The 21,163-nt window shown below is 44.7% G+C and overlaps 1 long non-coding RNA gene across 1 annotated transcript in view; it reads right to left on the minus strand.

Moving 5' to 3' along the window:
• LOC308467825 overlaps positions 1–19,596 on the minus strand; it is a 411,166-nt gene extending 391,570 nt beyond the window's left edge. The window contains exon 1 of the long non-coding RNA XR_013981320.1: positions 19,380–19,596. This is a non-coding gene — a long non-coding RNA (uncharacterized lncRNA). The remainder of the gene's footprint in view (positions 1–19,379) is intronic.
• Between the last annotated feature and the right edge of the window lie 1,567 nt (positions 19,597–21,163).

The following is a 21,163-nucleotide window of genomic DNA, read 5'->3' on the forward strand; positions in this document are numbered from 1 at the left end:
TTACAGGAATTTATGGCCCCTGTCCTGACCCACCCCCACAAGTTTACTACACTCAGTTATCAGAACTGCCAGAATGGCCAGACGTCACGCCCAATCAGATTAAGAGGCTAATCGCAAGCCAACTAGCTAATAAAGCTCCAGGAGAAGACATGATCCCAATGGAGATCTATAAGATAAGACCTGATTTCTGGTCTCCCATTTATGCAAAATTGTTTTCATACATTAACAGCTCAGGTCGCATACCTGAAGGGTGGAAGTTGAGTATAATTGCCCCAATATATAAAAAGGGTGATAAGAAAAACCCTGCCAATTATAGACCCATTAGTTTGTTAGATGTAGCCTCCTTCTTGGGAGACTAGAAGAATGGGCAGATACAAATAAGGTGATATCTGAAGTTCAGGCAGGTTTCCAAAGAGGGAAATCCACATTGGACCAGTGCTTTGTGATGAACTTTCTGCTATGTAAATACATCCATAATTTGAAGCAAAAATTGTATGTTGCTTTTATCGATCTAAAGTCAGCTTTTGATACGGTCCCAAGACATGCATTGTGGCAAAAATTGGAAAAGACAAATATAGACCTCCATCTATTATTTCTCATCAAAACATTATATACTGACACATCAATACAAGTAAAGGTGGATCTGGCTGGCCATCTCACCACTAGAATTAAGACCATTACTGGAGTCAAACAGGGATGCATTTTGGCACCTTTCCTGTTTAATTTTAATATTAATGACATGGTTAAAGAACTGGAGGGCCTACAGTTTGCCCCTGTCACAATTCTCGACCAAAAACTCTCAGTTTTAATGTATGCTGATGACCTAGTACTTGTATCTAGAACCCAGGTGGGCCTGAGACGGCTGCTTGCAAAATTAAGTTCATATTGCACGAGGAATGCTTTATCTATAAACTATGATAAGACGCAGGTCATTGTATTTGGGAAGCGTTCTAAAAAGCATGTTTGGCACTTGGATGATTGTTTTTATTTGCACATTGGGGTACTTTTATAGCTCTGTTTAGAGTACGTAATGTTTTAATAATATAAATGTTTTAAGTCTTTTTTATCAATTCAGTATATTTTCTTTTAATTGTCAAATAATTCTGTGTACATTGCGGCAGCCTTTGGCTATGTGCAATAAAACTGACTGAGACTGACATTTGTTTACCACGTTTACGCCACAGAAGGGAACTGTGCACCAAGTGGACGGTCAATCGTTGGAATCAGAAGGCGTTGGGACTGTATTGCTTCCGAGTCGGCAGACCACAATTTGTAATGTTCTTTTTTTTATATAATATATTTTTATTGGTTTTCTAATACAAAAACAAATTTATACATTCCATACATCTTAATTACATCTTACTTCTCTTTTTTGACTTCCCTCAGTTTGTCTGAAATTCCTTCCCTTTATTACTTTTTACACATTTCTGCCGTTTTAACCATTTCCCCTCACAGAGCTTCCTTAAAACTTACAAACGTAATTTGATTATCACTCAGTTTTTGCATATATTGGGTAAACTTTTCCCATTCTTCTGTAAATCTTTGATCTCGTCGATTCCGGATCCTTCCTGTCATTCTATCCAGTTCTGCATAGTCCATCATTTTAGTTCTCCATTCTTCTATCGTAATTCTTCCTGTTTCCATTTCTGGGCCATCAATATTCTTGCTGCTGTCACTGCATATAAAAATAACTTCTTTTCTTTCTTATTTATCTCATTACCTGTAATGCCTAGTAAAAATGCTTTTGGTTTCTTAACAAATGTATATTTCAACATTTTCTTCAATTCATTATAAATCATCTCCCAAAAGCATTTTACCTTCTTACATTCCCACCACATATGGTAAAAGGTACCTTCTTTTTCTTTACATTTCCAGCATTTGTTACTTGTCTTATACATTTTTGCTAATTTCACAGGTGTTACATACCATCGATACATCATTTTCATAACATTTTCTTTTATGACTGTACACGCAGTGAATCTTAAACCTTCTTTCCAGAGTCTTTCCCAATCCTCCATTTGTATATTATGCCCTATATCTTTGGCCCAATCAATCATAACTGGATTTGTAATGTTCTTTTTGTTCCAGGTTTGGCGGACAACTTGCTGAACAGTTCCCAGCTCACATCGCAAGGCTTGAACATTTCCTTCAGCAGGAATAAATGCATCATCAGGAAGAACAGATGTGTTGTGGAATGTCTACTAACAAAATTTTGCATGCAAATTGTATCCGTGACCATCACAGGAGGCTTGGTCATCTAAATTTTCAGGACATTGCCAAGATGCCTGATCTGGTAAAGGGGATGACCATTAAACCCTGCAGGTTTCACATGAAATGTAAATCATGTGCAGAGCACAAGGTCAAGGTTGCTCTGGCAGGGAAGCCAAAGAGCCCTACCAAATTGTGCACACAGACTTTGTTGGTCCATTAAAGCCATCTTTAGGTAAAGCACAATATTTCATGGTATTGATAGATCAGGTTTCAATATATATTTGTTTTTTTGCTCAAGCGGAAGTCAGAAGCATTTCCTAAGTTCAAGGAATTCTGTGCTTGGCTGCAGAATGTCCACAAGAGACAAGTGGGTTGTCTTTTCACTGACAGGGGAGGAGAATTCTCTTCTCAGCGATTTGAAGCTTTTCTAGCTGAGAAAGAAATCCAACATAATGTTGCCAATCCCAGAGCTCCATGGCAAAATGGTGTCTGTGAAAGGGCAAATCAAACGCTTCAGCAGGGAATGAAATCTCACTTGACTGATGCTAATTTGCCTGATTCATATGGGGCCGAAGCTTTGAATTGATTTACTCATGTGCAAAACAGAAGAATTTCTTCACCAATAGGTTGCACACCTTATGAAAAGTTGTTTGGCAGGAAATCATTTGTTAAACACTTGAGAATTTTTGGTTGACATGTGGGTTCACACACCTCAGAGCACCAAGCTGAGCAAATGTGGTATGCATGGAATATTCATAGGGTACGAAAAAGGTGCTTACCGAGTATTAATGTCTGACACGAAGACAGTGAGATTCACTAGGAGTGTTGAATATAATGCAAAGTGGGGAGAAAATGTGGGGATTTTCCAATGTTATCCTGATACTAATAATGATGAGAAATCTGATGATGACACGGGTTCAGACACCAGTTCAGTGAGAGGTGGTAGTGCTGCTGATGACAGTGATGACACGGCAGACTACAAGAGTGCAAAAGCCTCAATCAGACCATCTGAGGAGTCTGACACTGATTGGGATCTGGAGCCACTACTTACTATTGGCCACGATTCTCCTAAGAAATAGGAGATTAGTCCTGAAGACTTGCACATAATTCGCAGATCTGAAAGAGCCACAAAGGGCAGACCACCTAAAAGATTTGCTGATGAGTTTGCAAAGACAGCTACAACTGTTATAAGTAACTCAGGGAAGATTCAAGAGCCTTCAAGCTTCCAAGAGGTCAAAGAGTTTACCTCGAAGGATGCTGAACCATGGTTAAATGCCATGCTGGCTGAGCTAAATTTCTTAGAGAGAAAAAAAACATGGGAACTAGTTCCAATGGTACCAGGAATGAAGCTAATTGACAGCAAATGGGTCTTTAAGGCCAAGACAGACCAGAGTGGCAAGGTAGTGAGATAGAAGGCCAGGTTGGTCGCGAGAGGATTTTCACAGATACCAGGTCAAGATTATCACGAGATCTACTCTCCCACCATGATGTATAATATAATATAATAATAATAATAATAATAATAATAATAATAATAATAATAATAATAATAATTTATTATTTATACCCCGCCCATCTGGCTGAGTTTCCCCAGCCACTCTGGGCGGCTCCCAATCAAGTATTAAAAACAATACAGCATTAAACGTTAAAAACTTCCCTGAACAGGGCTGCCTTCAGATGTCTTTTAAAGATAGGATAGCTACTTATTTCCTTCACATCTGAAGGGAGGGTGTTCCACAGGGTGGGCGCCACTACCGAGAAGGCCCTCTGTCTGGTTCCCTGTAACCTTCTCGCAATGAGGGAACCGCCAGAAGGCCCTTGGTGCTGGATCTCAGTGTCCGGGCTGAACGATGGGGGTGGAGACGCTCCTTCAGGTATACAGAAACGAGGCCGTTTAGGGCTTTAAAGATCAGCACCAACACTTTGAATTGTGCTCGGAAACGTACTGGGAGCCAATGCAGATCTCTCAGAACCGGTGTTATGTGGTCCCGGCGGCCACTCCCAGTCACCAGTCTAGCTGCCGCATTCTGGATTAATTGCAGTTTCCGGGTCACCTTCAAAGGTAGCCCCTCGTAAAGTGCGTTGCAGTAGTCCAAGCGGGAGATAACTAGAGCATGCACCACTCTGGTGAGACAGTCCACGGCAGGTAGGGTCTTAGCCTGCATACCAGGTGGAGCTGGTAGACAGCTGCCCTGGACACAGAATTAACCTGTGCCTCCATGGACAGCTGTGAGTCCAAAATGACTCCCAGGCTGCGCACCTGGTCCTTCAGGGGCACAGTTACCCCATTCAGGACCAGGGAATCCCCCACCACCGCCCACCCCCTGTCCCCCCAAAACAGTACTTCTGTCTTGTCAGGATTCAACCTCAATCTGTTAGCCGCCATCCATCCTCCAACCGCCTCCAGGCACTCACACAGGAACTTCACCACCTTCACTGGTTCGGATTTAAAGGAGAGGTAGAGCTAGGTGTCATCTGCATACTGATGAACACCCAGCCCAAACCCCCTAATGATCTCTCCCAGCGGCTTCATATAGATATTAAAAAGCATGGGGGAGAGGACGGAACCCTGAGGCACCCCACAAGTGAGAGTCCAGGGGTCCGAACACTCATCCCCCAACACCACTTTCTGGACACAGCCCAGGAGAAAGGAGCGGAACCACCGTATAACAGTGCCCCCAGCTCCCAGCCCCTCTAGACGGTCCAGAAGGATGTTATGGTTGATGGTGTCAAAGGCCGCTGAGAGATCCAGCAGAACTAGGAAACAGCTCTCACCTTTGTCCCTAGCTCGCCGGAGATCATCAACCAGCGCGACCAAGACAGTTTCAGTCCCATGGTGAGGCCTGAATCCCGACTGGAAGGGATCCAAATGGTCCGCATCCTCCAGGCGTGCTTGGAGTTCTTCGGCAACCACCCGCTCAATCACCTTGCCCAAGAATGGTAAATTTGAGACTGGGCGATGGTTGGCCAAATTGGCTGGTTCTAAAGATGTTTTTTAAAGAAGCGGTTTAATAACCGCCTCTTTCAGCGGGTGTGGGAAGGCTCCCTCACAGAGGGAAGCATTCACCACCCCCGCAGAGCCCTTCCCGGCTCGCTTTTATCAGCCAGGATGGGCAAGGATCAAGGAGACAGGTGGTCGGTTTCACTTGTCCAAGCAGCCTGTCCACATCCTCGGAAGTAACAGATTGGAATTGATCCCATGTAACAGGACTAGACAGAACTCTAGCACTCTCCTGCCCTGGCCCTGCTCCCACGGTGGAGTCTACCTCCTTCTGAATCTGAGTGACTTTATCTGCAAAAAAACTTTGCAAAAGCATTGCAAGAGATCTTGGGGTCCCTACCAGGCCCCGGTGGTGCAGGTGGTTCCGATAGATTGCAAACCACCTGAATGAGTCTCCTGCTGCTGTTTTCTGCAGATGCAATGGAGGCGGCGAAGAAAGTCTTCTTCGCCGTCGCAACCGCCACTTGGTAGGCTCGACATTGAGCTCTAGCCCGTGTCCGGTCTGATTCAGAGTGAGTTTTCTGCCACCGGCACTCTAGCCGTCTCAACGATTGTTTCATCACCCTCAACTCCGTGGAAAACCACAGGGCTGTCCGGGCTCCATGCAATCGGAGAGGGCGCTTCGGAGCCAGACAGTCAATAGCACTGGTTAACTCCGCATTCCAGCGGGCCACCAGGGAATCAGCTGAGAGGCCATCAACTTGGGATAAAACATCCCCTACCACTCTCTGGAAACCAGTTGGATCCATTAAGTAGCGGGGGCGGACCATCCGAATCGGTCCCACCTCCCTGCAGAGGGGAAGGATTGTGGAGAAGTCCAGTTGCACCAGGAAGTAATCTGACCATGGCACTTCTTTTGTTTCGCTTTTAGTTAGTATCAGATTACCAACATCCGTAGAGGTAAACACCAAGTCTAAGGCATGTCCGTGGCTATGAGTTGGGCCAAACTTAATTCAGGGACAGTCCCATGGAGGCCATGCTTTCCATGAAGTCCCGAGCGGCCCCTTGTAAGGTTGTGTCAGCATGGATGTTAAAATCCCCCAGGACAACCAAGCTAGGTGTCTCCAGGAGCATATCCGCCACGACCTGAAGCAGCTCGGGCAGGGAATCCTTGGTGCAGCGGGGAGGTCGGTACACCAATAGAAATCCTGTACTACCCCTATTGCCCAACCTCCAGAACATGCACTCAGAGAACTGGGTCTTCCCAATAGGATGCCTGGTGCAGACTAATGACTTCCTAAAAATCACTGCAACCCCCCCTCCCCACCCACAAGACCTGGGTTGCTGTGCGTAAGAGTAACCTGGTGGGCAAGCAGTGGCAAGGACAGGCCCATCTGCTTCATCCAACCAGGTCTCTGTCACACATGCCAGGTCAAATCCTCCATCCACAATCAGGTCGTGGATGGCAGTGGTTTTATTCATCATTGACCTGGCATTGCAGAACAACACTTTCAGGTCATGTGGGTTTCCCTTGCTGATTCAAGTATCCTTCCGGTCAAGGCCAGACCTGAAGGCAGGGATAGTCCTCAAACGACGACTAACCCTGCCTCCTTGGTAATGACATGGTCTGGTCTTAGCGTAACTCCTCCTCCTGCCCGTGATCACTGAGATCGGGTGTCCCAATACATTCCCCCCCCCCGTGGAACCTGCCCCAGCCATTCTATTGGCTGAGGCCCACTCCCAGGCAGCCCTGACCCTTCCCCTTAAAAGGCAAAATAAAAACTATATAACTTAACAGAATAATAAAAATAGAAGCAAAGCAAGAAACAATAGTGCTAAAATTAAACTACTCCCCACCCTGACTATATACTTATCCAACCCCAAGCAGAAATAAACTAATAAAATTATAAAATATTATGAAAACAACCACCACCATTTAAGGTGCGGCAAATTAAAAGCACTCAAAACATTTTAAACCATTTTGTCACTTGCTGCAGGGAGCTGCTCAGGCCTCTTAAGCTGTGGCGGTGAGTGCAGGCCCCGCCCCCTAGGCCGGATGGAGTTGGCAGGAAAGGGAGCGGTCGACCCAGCACTCACCAGAGCACCATTAGGCTGCATTAGGCTTATGCTCAAAATTGCTGCAGAGGAGAAACTACTGCATTTTTCGCTCTATAACATGCACCAGACCATAACACGCACATAGTTTTTAGAGGAGGAAAACAAGGAAAAAAATATTCCAAACGAAATAGTGGATATATGATTTTTGTGGTTCATGCTGTGGCCACAGACATGTGATCTGACAGTGAGTTTGGAGTAGCCCAATGCAAAAATCGGGGGATCCATGTGGATCCATGTTTTGTAACCACGGAGGAGGGAAGGAAGGGGAACCATGGATCCTCTGCTCACGACTGCAGCAGATTCCCCCCGCCACCTGCAGGCATTCGCTCCATAACACGCACAGACATTTCCCCTTACTTTCTAGGAGGAAAAAAGTGAGTGTTATGGTGCAAAAAATACGGTAAACATTTCTCATCATGATGTCGTCACTGCATTTCTGTACGGGAACCTGGGTGAACAGATTTATATGCATCCACCTGACATTATACAGGTAAAGAAAGGATTGGTTTGTTTTCTAAAAAAATCCATGTATGGTCTCAAACAAAGTGCCTGGTGCTGGAATACTAAATTAACAGAGACATTGTTTTCTCTAGACTTTCATCAAGGCAAAGCAGATCCATGTGTGTTTATCAAAGAGGAAGGGCAAAACAAACTGTATTGTGTATGCTTTGTTGATGATCTTTTCTTTTGGAAAGATCAGGCTTTGTACAAAAAAACCCCTAGCTCAACTGAAGGAGCATTTTGATATGAAAGATCTTGGCAATGAATGAACTTTATTACGGTCACAGACCAGGATAATAATAATAATAATAATAATAATAATTTAAAAAGCATATAAATAAAATAGCAGTTAGGAGGGTTTTTTAACCAATAATTGTTAGAGCAAATAAGGACAAAGAAACAGGCATAGGATAAAACATCTGAATAAAATACAAGATTAAACACAGATAATGGATGGATAAAAACTGATAATTAAAACAGATAAGAACTAAAAACAAACAAAAACACGCAGTTAAAACAACTGTAAGAGCATAAGAACTAAAAGACTCGCAGTTAAAACTATAAGAGGCTGCAGAGTAGAAGCCTCTGAAATAGAGGACACTCACAACATTAGAAACTGCTGTGCAAATATGGTTAAAACAGACAATTAAAACAATGTACAACAATAAATTTAGAAACAATGAACAACAATGAACTATCCCAGGGAGTTGACTCAGAATCACCCATGGAACCGTGTTTGGGGCTTTTCATGTCGGACCATTTTGAGTTGGGTGATGGTCTGCGCCTACAAATCTGTACACAGAATCTGGCGACCATCCAGGTCATCTTCTGATCTTTGCCTAACAGCAAAAGGTCAAATTTTTGCTTTTGCGGGAGGTCGGCGAGCCTCACCAGTAGGGGGTTCAAGATCTTACTACGTGCCTCTTCATAAAAGGGACATCTAAAGAACAAGTGTTCTGGGCTTCCTATCTCTCCCAATGGGCAGGTGCAAAGTCTCTGAGCATACGGGACCCTTCTAAAGGCTCCATCCAGGACCAGCGAGGGAAGAGCCAAGCTTCTGGCGAGTGTAAAGGTCCTTCTTGCATCCCTAGATACGAGAAAGAAGAGTTATGCTGCTGGTGCGGCTATATCTCTCTCGATTTCTCCAATTCTATAGTCGTGGCACCTTGCACAGTCCTGCTGTCTCTCGGTGTCTAAAATTCTTCGCCTGACCATAGCTTTTGCCTGGCCCAAGCCCAGACTTAGAAGGGCTTGAGGGGCAAAACCCAGTTTCCGGAGGGTGTTCAGGACTGCAGTCTGCCAGCCCGACTGGAATTGGTCGCAGAGAATCAATGGGGCTATCCCTCGGGGGAGCAGATTCAATGTCAGCCATTTGTAGATTGATGTTAGGCAGATGCTAGCCTCCACTCTCATCATCCCCGTTTCCAATCCAACCCATCTGAGGACTTGGAGGAGAGCTCTAAGAAGCCTAGATTGAACTCTCTCAAGGGGGGAGAAAGCAGAGGAAGGCAGACCCAAAAAGGAACCATACAGGAGTTGTGCCAAAGTTTTGGCCTTGTATAATTTTAGAGCTGCGGGGATGAAGAAGCCCCCTTGTGTTCTGAAGAATTTAAGGATACAATTTGCGTTTTTTCCCACTGAACTCCCGATGGCGTTTATGTGTAGTTTGTTGGTTCCTGAGGCCTGTACCACCATTCCTAGATACTTGTAGTTTGTGACTTGTTCTAATTTATGGCCTTGGAGTTCCCAGCTTCTAAGCTTTGGTTTTCCCCCAAAAGCGAGTATCTTGGTCTTTTGATAGTTGATTTTGAGACATTCAGATTCACAGTATGCTGCGAGCTTTCTTAGTGCTCTTTTGAGTCCAATGGGGGTTCTAGATAGAATTACCGCATCATCGGCATATAGCAGGACTGAAATATGCCGATTTGCCAGCTTCAGCGGGTGGAGTTCTGAGTCATTGAGTGCAGATACTAAGTTATTTAGATAGACATTAAATAGTAGAGGGGCCAATAGGCACCCTTGCCTGACTCCTTTGAAGGTTTTAATAGGTTCCGTTAGGTGTCCTAGGCAGCTGCACCTGACTCTAAGAGCCGTGTTTGCGTGCAGTGCCTGAATTAAGAGCAGGAGCCTTCTATCTATATTGGTACCCTGTAGTCTGTCCCAGAGTCTGGTTCTGGAGACTGTATCAAAGGCTGCTTTTAGGTCAACAAATGCAGCGTATAGTGAGGCCTGCCCTTCTGATTTGTATTTGTTGATGAGATGTTGTAACGTTATACAGTGGTCTATCGTGGAAATTCCGGGTCTGAAGCCCGCTTCTTCTATTGCCAGGATATCTTCATTCTCTAGCCATTCTGTAAACTTATTAAGGAGGTGCTTTGAGTAGAGCTTACTAATCACACTTAATAAACTAATCGGCCTATAATTCGCTGGGTCGCCTCTGTTGCCTTTTATAGATTGGGACTATTATGGCTGTTCCCCATTCCCTTGGGATGCGGCTAGTGTCATCTATGTAAGTGAAGAGGGTGGCTAAGAAAGGTGCCCACCAATCCGCCTGTGCTTTTATCATTTCTGGCGTAATGCCGTCTGATCCTGGGGCTTTGGCCGTTTTCAGTTGGTTTATATATGATTTCACTTCAGTTACTGAAACAGGCGGCCATTTAGCCAGTTGTTCTATATTATAATTCCGTAGTGGAGGTTCAGCATCCTCGTACAAAGATTGGAAGAATGAGACCCACAGGCTAGGGGGAATTTGTGAGGTTAAGGGGGAAATAGCTTTATGAGTGCCAGAAGTTACCAGTTGCCAGAATAGTGTCTGATCTTTTGCTTTTGCCACACTAATTAATTCTAGCCAGCATTTTCTGGTATAGGCATTCTTTTGGTGGCATATTAGATCTTTATACTCTTTTTTTAGGGCACGGACGGCAAGATAGGCTTGGTGTCTGACAGAATTTTCAGCTGTCAGGGCGGCTTTGTAAGCATTTTGCAGGGCTTTCTTTGCCTCAAAGCAGGTGTGATCAAACCAGGGTTTGTTTGATGTTATTGGTTTAGTTGGCCTTTTCTCTGTGGTATTAAAAAGATGGGGTTTTAATTGTTGGAGCAGGCTCTCATACTTGGAAACTGGGTCCTCAGGCCTAGGATTATTCCCAAAGCCAGTTAAAATTGTATGGAGTTTTTCAGAGGTTAGAATCTTCTTCAGTTTGGAGTCAAGTGCAGGGGTCCATTTGACTCGACAACCAGGTCGCTCTAATGCGGTGATCTCTACAGGGTATACTGTTCTCAGGAAGGGTGACTCGTTTAACGGAGACACCTGGAGGTGCAAAGGGAAATGGTCCCCCTCTATGAATGGGAGCACTTTTAAATTCACTATTTTTGTTAGCAATTCGCTGTCCGCCAACATACAATCAATTGTGCTGGATCTTACCCCAGACATGAATGTATATTCCCTGGGGATGTCGCCCCTGGTGCGACCATTTAGGATATGAAGACTTAGCTGCCTAGAGAATTTGAGGAGGCAGGCTCCAGCAAAATTTGAATGTTGATCCTTTGACTGCCTCCGGGCCAAAGTCGTCAGGGTACCCTATTTTTTGCATGTATTTGGTTTCTAAACTGGGGTCATCAGGACCTAACCTTGCGTTTAGGTCGCCCACCAGCAGGACCTTTGCTCCCAGATAGTCTGTTAGCAGTAACCTGACATAAGAGTCCAGTCTATTCCAGATGCCCTCAATATCGTTTTTTTTTTTTGCTTGTTGGGGGGATATAAGTGCTGATAATTAGTAAACTGCAGTTTCCCCAGGATATGAGTAGGGCCATTGCTAGATGATCTAGGGGGGACAGTTCCTTACAGGTGGCATTTAGGCAGAGTGAGATTAGGATGCATAACCCCCCCTTGAGCCTCCCTGGTCCTCTGCCTGCAACTGCTCTCCTTGCATATGTGTAGTATCCTTCCAGTGATGGATTTTAAGCTGCCCACGTCTCCTGGAGAGTGATGATATTAAAGTTTTGACGGTAGAAGGGAATGTCTGTAGAATGGGAGAGGCATCTGGACCACCTGGCAACATTCCAGATGATGTTTAGGGCAGTAGTTGATTCTTGGGTTTTTAGATTCCAGGCACTAATAGCTGTTTTCTGCCGCTGATTCCTCGGGTCCTTTGAGTTTGGCTTGATTGAGCCGCAATGCGGAGGAATGGGGGAGCCTTTTGAGGGAAAGACTAATTTGGGGGTATTAATTTGTCCGTCCAGGCAGTCACCCACTAAGACTTTATTTCATTCCTCTGCATGAATAGCTTCTAGGATTCCCAGGCAGTCCATGAAGATTGAGCCAATTCCCGGCGCTGGCACCACTAGTTCGACTTGTTGCGATTTGGACTGGGCTGTTTGTGGGGGTGTAGGAAAGCCTGTTTCTTCTGGAGACAGATATCGACAAGTTGTCCATTCCTCATTGGTTAAAGGCTTTGATCTGCAATTGATGTAATTAAATTCCATGGGAGGAGGCAGGGCTAGAGGTGGAAGGGACTTCCTTATGGTTGATAGTCTTTCAATTAGTGCATCCTGGGAAATATGAAAGATCTTGGCAATGTAACAAACTATCTTTCTCTGGAGGTAGAAACCAGGGAGGTGATATCTTGGTACAACAATCACAAAAAATTGCTAATGTCTTGACCAAACTGAATTTGGTTGGCGCAAACCCTGTAGATACACCAATGGTGACAGGCTATCAGTTAGATGACATTGACAAATCATTTTCTGATGTTGCTCTGTACAGATGTATTCTAGGCAAGCTAAATTTTATTGCCCAGTGTTCGAGGCCTGATATAGCTGTCAGCACTAATTTGCTGAGCAGACACACTAACAATCCTACAATTAAAGACTGGAAGGCACTGAAATGTATAACATGCTATCTAAAGGGGTCTATGCACTACAGACTAAAATTCACTAACCAAAAATCTGGAGGTCTTGGGATTTTTGCAGATGCAAGTTTTGGAAGTGACATCACAGACGGCAACAGCACTTCCAGAGTATGCTACATGTATAATCAATGCCTTTTTGACTGTTAGGATATTTCCGTTCCACCTTAAAAGGGAGCAGGCTTTGTGAGTCACAGAGTCTGCGTATTTCCTGTTCACAGGAAGTTTATGTTTGTACATTGCTTTCGTTTTCTCTTTGTGCCTGAGACATCGAAGCAGGCAGTCATGTTTTTTTCTTTGTTCTGACCAACGCTGAATAAACTTGTAAATATGCTCTCCTGAGTGCATCTTTCGTTGTGCGAACTCTGCTGATAGAGCGTGCACGAGCTCTGGAATGTGGAAAGCTATTTCCGAGGCTTTGTGTCGCTAATTGACTGATACTGCGTTTCTACCAGAGATTGCTGGATCGTCCGGAGACAGCGTGGGGCATGGAGATGGCCTTTGTCTCCCTGGCAGTATCCCCAAAACAGGTTTTGGGCCCAGATTCACGGCACTTACAGGAGAGTAAGACTGCGACAGACTGCTGAGGTATGTGTGGAAAAGCGAAGGCAAAGGCTTTTCTGTTGCCGCGGCAGAGCTTTTGATGTCCGGCTGGTTTAATTGGCCTGGGAGCCGCGCCAGAGGTTTCAAGATTTATGAGCTGCCGAGATAAGAAGTTTTTGAAGGCATAAAGGCTCACGGCTCAAGTAAAACCCTGGAATGGAGTTTTCACAAGCCTCAGATAATGGCACTCAGTGCCCAAAGTTAAATGGCCAAAATTATAAGGCCTGGGCAAGCTGGTGTGAGAGCCTGCTTCGTCAGTTTGGAGTGTGGCATACTGTGTGTGAAGCCCCTCCAGCTCCTCTGACAGATAGATGGAGGGCCCAAGATTCAAGGGCCATAGACATAATTGTCTTGTCCGTCTCTCTGGAGGAAATTGCTACGCTAGCTGGCAACACCACTGCACGTCAGATGTGGAATGCTTTGAAAGTAGCCCATCTGCCGGTCATCCCAGCCCAGAGTTTGACTGCGTCGGAGGTCCTGGCTGTTTCCCAGAATGCGAGTGAATGCAGGGATGCCAAGGGCACCGGTTGCAAGCTGCAGGGGGAGCTGACTGTGATGTCATCCCAGGCAGCGTTCCAGCCTCCAGGGGGAGCCAAGGAGTCAGCAGCTGAGAGCTCTGATTCCCATGAGAGCCAAGGTCTACTTTGCAGAGGCCGGAAGGCCAGAAGTAAACAGAGACAGAAGCCTGCAGATGGCCCGAAGCAGAAGGGGGGTGGAAAGCCCACGCCAGTGGAAAACAAGGCTTTGTTTGCTGGCACAGCTTCACCAAAGGCTAAAGGCAAGTCTGATGGCCAGGAGCAGGGGGGCAAGCAGCAAAAGCCCAAGCCAGTGGAAAACAAGTTTCTGTTTGCTGGCACTGCGTCCCCAAAAACCAAAGGAAGATTTATTGTTGACTCTGGAGCTATCCGTCATTTGACAAAGGATTGGCACCTTTTTATCTCCTTCACACCTCAAGATGGAGAGATCCACCAGGCTGATGGAAAGACGTTGTGAATTGAAGGAGTCGGGTCTGTTAAACTGGCAAGTCTGCACACTACCATCAGAGATGTACTTTATGTTCCAGGTTCTGCAGACAATTTGCTCAGTGTCCCACAGCTGACTGGGTGTGGCTTTGAGATTTCCTTCAAGAGGAGCGTCTGTGTCATCAGGAAAGGCAAAGAGGACATTTTGCATGCAAAGTTTATAGATGGTTTGTTCTGTATAACTTATGATGATGATGATGAAGGATAAGCAGTATGTGCCACATTCTTAACTTTATTTCCACTCTATGCTGAGAGAATACAAAAATGCATCTTGCCTCTGTGAGAGCAGAGAAGCAACTCGTTTCGGAAACAAAGAACACCGAGAGAACAGTGAAAAACAGGAAACCAGTGTACGTCACTGTTAGGATATTTCCGTTCCACCTTAAAATAAAGTACATCAGAGATGTACTTTATGTTCCAGGTGCTGCAAACAATTTGCTCAGTATCCCACAGCTGACTGGGTGTGGCTTTGAGATTTCCTTCAAGAGGAGCGTCTGTGTCATCAGGAAAGGCAAAGAGGACATTTTGCATGCAAAGTTTATAGATGGTTTGTTCTGTATAACTTATGATGACAATGGTGCTGTTGCTGCGTCTAATGTTGATTCTTGTTGTGTTGCACAAACTAACAAAGTTCTTCATGCAGGTTGCATTCACGAGGCACACAGAAGGTTTGCTCACATGTCTTGGCAGGCGTTGGCCAAGATGCCTGGGTTGGTTCAGGGTTTGAACATCAAGCCCTGTAAGTTTCACATGAAATGTGTATCTTGTGCAGAGAACAAGGTGAAGGTTGCTCCGAAAGGCAAGGAGTCTAGCAGGCAGGCTTCCAAACCCTACCAGCTAGTCCACGCAGACCTGGTTGGTCCACTTGCGCCCTCTTTGGGTGGAGCAAGGTACTTCATGGTTCTAATTGATTCTTTTTCCAGGTACATTTATGTGTTTATGCTCGAGCAGAAATCGCAAGCGTTTCCTAGGTTCAAGGCATTCTGTGCTTGGTTGGAGAATGCTCACAGTAAATGTATCGGCTGTTTGTTTACTGATCGAGGCAGGGAGTTCACTTCTCAGCAGTTTGAAGGTTTCCTGACTGAGAAGGGAATCCAGCATGACCTCTCAACGCCTAGATCGCCATGGCAGAATGGACTTGCTGAGCGAGCAAACCAAACTTTGCTTCAAGGCCTAAAAACCTTGTTGCATGATGCCAATCTCCCTGAGAAGTATTGGGGGGAGGCTTTGTCCACGTTCGTTTATTCCTATAACAGGAGACTGTCATCACCTATTGGTTGTACTCCCTATGAGAAGATGTTTGGTAAGAAACCTTATGTCAAGCACATGAGAATCTTTGGTTCTGACATGTGGGTACACACCCCACAGAGCAACAAGCTTGGGAAGCGTGGGGCACATGGTTTATTCACAGGGTATGAAAAAGGTTCATACAGGGTATGGATGACTGACTCTAAGTCCATTAAGTTCACAAAGAGTGTTGAGTACAATCCTAAGTGGGGGGAAAATGTGGGAATTTTCCAGAGTTACCCAGAGGAAGATGAAGGTGATGTGAAAAAAGCAGATGATGTTGAGGTAGAAGAGGAAGCTGAGGACGACAACGATGATGATGATCAGAATTCGGATTCCAGCTCAGTGGGCGGCGCTGCTGCTGGTGTCAGCGACAGTGATGACACAGCAGACTACAAGAGCGCAAAGGCCTCAGTCAGACCATCTGATGCGTCTGACAATGAACTGGAAGAACCACTGTTCACCATTGGTCACTTTTCTCCTAAGAAGGAGGAGATGAGTCAAGAAGACTTGTGTATAGTACGCAGATTTGAAAGAGCCACGAAAGGCAAACCTCCAAAGAGATTTGCTGATGAGTTTGCTAAGACAGCAACTGCTGTTCTTAGTAGCTCAGAGAAGGTGTGGGAACCTTCAAGCTTCAAAGAGGTTCAGGAGTTAACCTCTAAAGATGCTGAGCCTTGGCTTAATGCCATGAAGGCTGAAGTTGATTCCTTGAACAGGAACCAAACTTGGGAGTTGGTACCGGTAGTCCCAGGAATGAGACTGGTTGGCAGCAAATGGGTCTTCAAGGCCAAGACAGACCAGAATGGCAAGGTTGTCAGACACAAAGCCAGATTGGTTGCCAGAGGTTTTTGACAGGTAGCAGGACAGGATTACCACGAGACCTACTCACCCACCGTCAAGTATGAGAGCATCCGGCTAATGCTCAAGATTGCTGCAGAGGAGAAACAGCACGTTTCCCATCACGACATTAATACAGCTTTTTTGTACGGGGTTTTGGGGGAGGAGCTGTTTATGCTTCCACCTGATGGAATGCAGATACAGAAGGGAATGCTCTGTAAACTGCGGAAATCCTTATATGGTCTCAAGCAGAGTGCTAGGTGTTGGAACACAAAACTCACTGAGACGTTGCTTTCTCTAGGTTTTCACCAGGGCAAGGCTGATCCGTGTGTGTTTGTCAAGGAGGAGGAGCAAAACAAACTGTATTGTTTATGTTTTGTTGATGATCTTCTGATGTTTTGGAAGAATCAGGCTTTGTACCAAAGCACCCTAGCTCAGCTGAAGGAGCACTTTGACATGAAGGATCTTGGTGAGGTATCCAACTATCTCTCTCTGCAGGTGGAGAGGGACCAAGCAGGTAATTTTCTGGTACACCAAACACAGAAAATTGCTGATGTATTAGCCAGGTTGAATTTGGTTGATGCAAACCCAGCAGACACACCAATGGTGACAGGTTACCAGGTAGATAGTACTGCTGAAGCGTTTTCTGACACTACACTGTACAGATGCATTCTAGGCAAGCTGAATTTCATTGCTAGATGTTCAAGACCTGACATAGCTGTAAGCACTAACCTGCTTAGCAGACATGCCAACAATCCTACTGTTCAGGATTGGAAAGCTCTGAAGCGCATAGCCCGCTATTTGAAAGGGACTTTGCACTACAGGCTGAGGTTCACCAGTCAGAAGACTGGAGGTCTTGAAATCTTTGCAGATGCTAGTTTTGGAAGTGACACCACGGATGGTACAAGCACTTCTGGAGTATGCTACATGTACAACCACTGCCTGTTTGACTGGTTGTGCAAAAAGCAGACTACAGTAAGCCTAAGTTCCTGTGAAGCAGAACTCAATGCACTGTCATTTTCACTCATGGATTGTGAATGGTTGATGCAATTGTTTCAGGACATCAGAGTTTCTGTGAAATGTCCTATACAAGTTTATCAAGAGAATAGATCCTGTTTGGCTTTGCTGAACTCAGAGAGTTGCAAGCAAAGAACCAAGTACTTGCAGATTAAGCTACATCGTGCAAGAGAGTGTATTCAGAAAGGACTCATTCAGGTGTCCTACATGCCAGGAAATGAAATTCCTGCTGATCTGTTGTCTAAGGTTGTTAACAGAGAACAACTTAAGGTTTATGTACAGAGGTTGCAATTGGGTTGAACCACAGGTACTACAGGTTACACGGAAAGGGGGAGGATGTTAGGATATTTCCGTTCCACCTTAAAAGGGAGCAGGCTTTGTGAGTCACAGTGTCTGCATATTTCCTGTTCACAGGAAGTTTCTCTTTTGCTTATTGCTTTCATTTTCTCTCTGTGCCTGAGACATCGAAGCAGGCAGTCATGTTTTTTTCTTTGTTCTGACCAACGCTGAATAAACTTGTAAATATGCTCTCCTGAGTGCATCTTTCGTTGTGCGAACTCTGCTGATAGAGCGTGCATGAGCTCTGGAATGTGGAAAGCTATTTCCGAGGCTTTGTGTCGCTAATTGACTGATACTGCGTTTCTACCAGAGATTGATGGATTGTCCGGAGACAGCGTGGGGCATGGAGATGGCCTTTGTCTCCCTGGCAGTATCCCAACAAGTAAGCCTAAGTTCCTGCGAGGCTAAATTGAATGCACTGTCATATTCACTTCTAGATTGTGAATGGTTATTACAGCTGTTTAAAGACATAAAAGTGAATGTGAAATGTCCTATTCAAGTGTATCAGGACAATAGAGCATGTTTGTCTTTACTGGCTACAGAGGGATGTAAGCAAGGAACAAAACACTTACAATTAAGATTACAACTTGAAAGGGAGTGTATTCAGAAAGGACTTATTCAAGCGTCCTACATGACGGGAAATGAGATTCCAACCGATCTGTTATCAAAAGTTGTTAACAGGGAACAACTTCAGATTTATATACAGTTAGGCTGTATTTATATTAGGCTGAAACACTGCAGCTACGGGTTACTTGAAATGGGGAAGGATGTTAGGATTTCTGTGAGATTTTGACCAGCTTCGGCCCATCTGAAGCTGATACAGGCTCGTCTTATCTTGAGCCCAAGCAGAGTAGTCCACACAGCAGAAGGATAAGCAGGAGATTTCACCCCTCCCATATCTAAGAATCTCCTGAGGAGTCTGCTGATTCTCCAGAGAGGAGGCGGCGTGTTCTGCTCTCTACTTATTCTGCTCCAGCACCGAGTCAGTCAGTCAGTAAGTGTCGGAGAGAGAGAGAGACTGAGTGTTAGAGATTGTGTGTAGAGATAAGGTTGCTGCTAAGAGCAGCTGCAGACACTCAGTGCAGTGAAGCATTCATTTATGCTTAGACCTATTTAGCTCTGTATATAGTTGTATAATAGCTGTAGATAGAATAAAGAAGATATTCTACAGAGCTGCTCTCCGAGTTGTTTATATACTCTGCTAGAGTCTGCTGTACTCTGCTGTGCGACGACTGTCTTCTTGTGGGAGTGAATCCGGTGCTCACAACTCTAAGCTGTGAGTCCACAGCACTTTGACCTGTTCCTGTGCAGAAGGTGGTCTCTGGAAGTGCTACCCAGCTCGCCTAGCCCAGTTGGGGCTGAAGTGGATGAGTCCAGTTGGTGGCACTGGCTCAAGGGCGATGCTGACATGTGCCACATTCTTAACTTTATCTCCACTCTATGCTGAGAGAATACAAACATGCATCTTGCCTCTGTGAGAGCAGAGAAGCAACTGTCTCTCTAAGAAAGAAACCGAGAGAACACTGAAAAACAGGAAACCAGTGTACGTCACATCCAGTCTCCCATTCCCGTGGGAATCCAACAGTAACTCTTGACTGTGGAATGCAAAACAATGTCTTGTGACTGCAGTTGCTGCTCAGTGAGGGAAATAGAAACCAACATACTCCCCCTTTCTGTGAACATCACTGGGCAGCATGTTCGTACAATATCAGTACAAACCCAACTTCTGCACATAGGTACAGTGTTGATCCCTTGATACAACTTTGGACAATACATCAGCAGGAATTTCATTGCCTGGCATATAGGACACTGTTACGAGTCCCTTCTGAACACATTCCCTAGCATGTTGGAGTTTCAATTGCAAATGCTTCGTGCTTTGCTTACAACCTTCAGAATTCAGCAAAGCCAAACATGCTTTGTTGTCTTGATAAACCTGGATTGGACATTTGACAGGAATTTTCATGTCTTTGCACAATTGTAACAACCATTCACAATCTTTAAGTGAATAAGATAGTGCATTCAGTTCAGCTTCACAAGTACTTAAGCTTACTGTTGTTTGCTTCTTGCATGACCAATCAAATAGACCCTGATTGTACATGTAGCAAACTACAGACGTACTTTTCCTGTCAGTAGTGTCACTTCCAAAACTTGCATCTGCAAATATCTCAAGACCACCAGACTTCTGATTGTTAAATCTCAGTCTGTAATGCATAGTGCCCTTCATATAGTGTGCTATGCGTTTCAGAGCTTTCCAATCCTTAACAGTAGGATTGGTGACTTGTCTGCTTAGCAAATTACAGCTAACAGCAATGTCTGGTCTTGAACATCTGGCAATGAAGTTTAGTTTGCCTAGCACACTTCTGTACAGTGTAGTGTCAGAAAATGCTCCTTCAGTGTCATCTACCTGATAACCTGTTGTCATCGGTATGTCTACAGGGTTAGCATCCATCAGGTTTAGTTTGCTTAACACATCAGCAATTTTCCGTGACTGGTGTACTAGAATGTTACCATCTTGATCTCTCTCTACTTCCAGAGATAGGTAGTTGGTTACCTCACCAAGATCTTTCATGTCAAAGTGCTCTTTCAGTTGAGCTAGGGCATTATTGTACATTGTGACATCTTTCCAAAAGAACAAAATATCATCAACATAACACAAACAATACAGCTTCTTTTGCCCCTCCTCTTTGACAAATACACATGGATCAGCTTTCCCTTGCTGAAAGGGAAAACAAACAAATGTAAAGGGAAGTTCTCTTTCTGCAGTTCTCTTACTGCACATAACTGTGGCATTATGGGAAGTCTTGCTTTGGGAACTATTGCTTCTTTTCTCTTGCATTCTGGGAAGTCTCGCTTCTGCTTCTGCACACACTGTACAAACGTGTTCCAAACACACCAAGACATTCTCTCATTCCTCAGTTCATTTCAAGTTCATGAACAAACAATATGATCTGTTCTTAATGCACAGCTGACCACATCTACAGAACTCGATTATTATACTCTTTCATGTTATGATCAATCATTAGTAATTGCTTTAGTCATGTTATATTAATCTTTAGTTATAATTTAATTAGGAGGTTTCATGCCTGTCTAGTTCCAGCTCCGTTTCTCAGCCTTTGCTCTATCAGTGATAAATGGTTATATGTAATTCCCGCCTTGTACCTATGTTAACCAATCAGCAACAAGTTGCTTTGTGTTTGTATCAACCAATCAGCGACAAGCACACCTGTGGCAATGTTTGTAATATTCAATAAAAGAGAGTTCCCGGGGCTTGCCCCGGCAGACGCCTCTCATATGACACCTGCCACTCGTCTGTCGTGGATCCATTCCAACACAAATGTTCAGAGAACAAACAAATCCCTGTTTTACCTGTACGCCACCAG

The sequence above is a fragment of the Podarcis pityusensis genome (genome assembly GCF_964106645.2).
Source record: "Podarcis pityusensis genome assembly, chromosome: W".
Classification (NCBI taxonomy): domain Eukaryota; kingdom Metazoa; phylum Chordata; class Lepidosauria; order Squamata; family Lacertidae; genus Podarcis; species Podarcis pityusensis.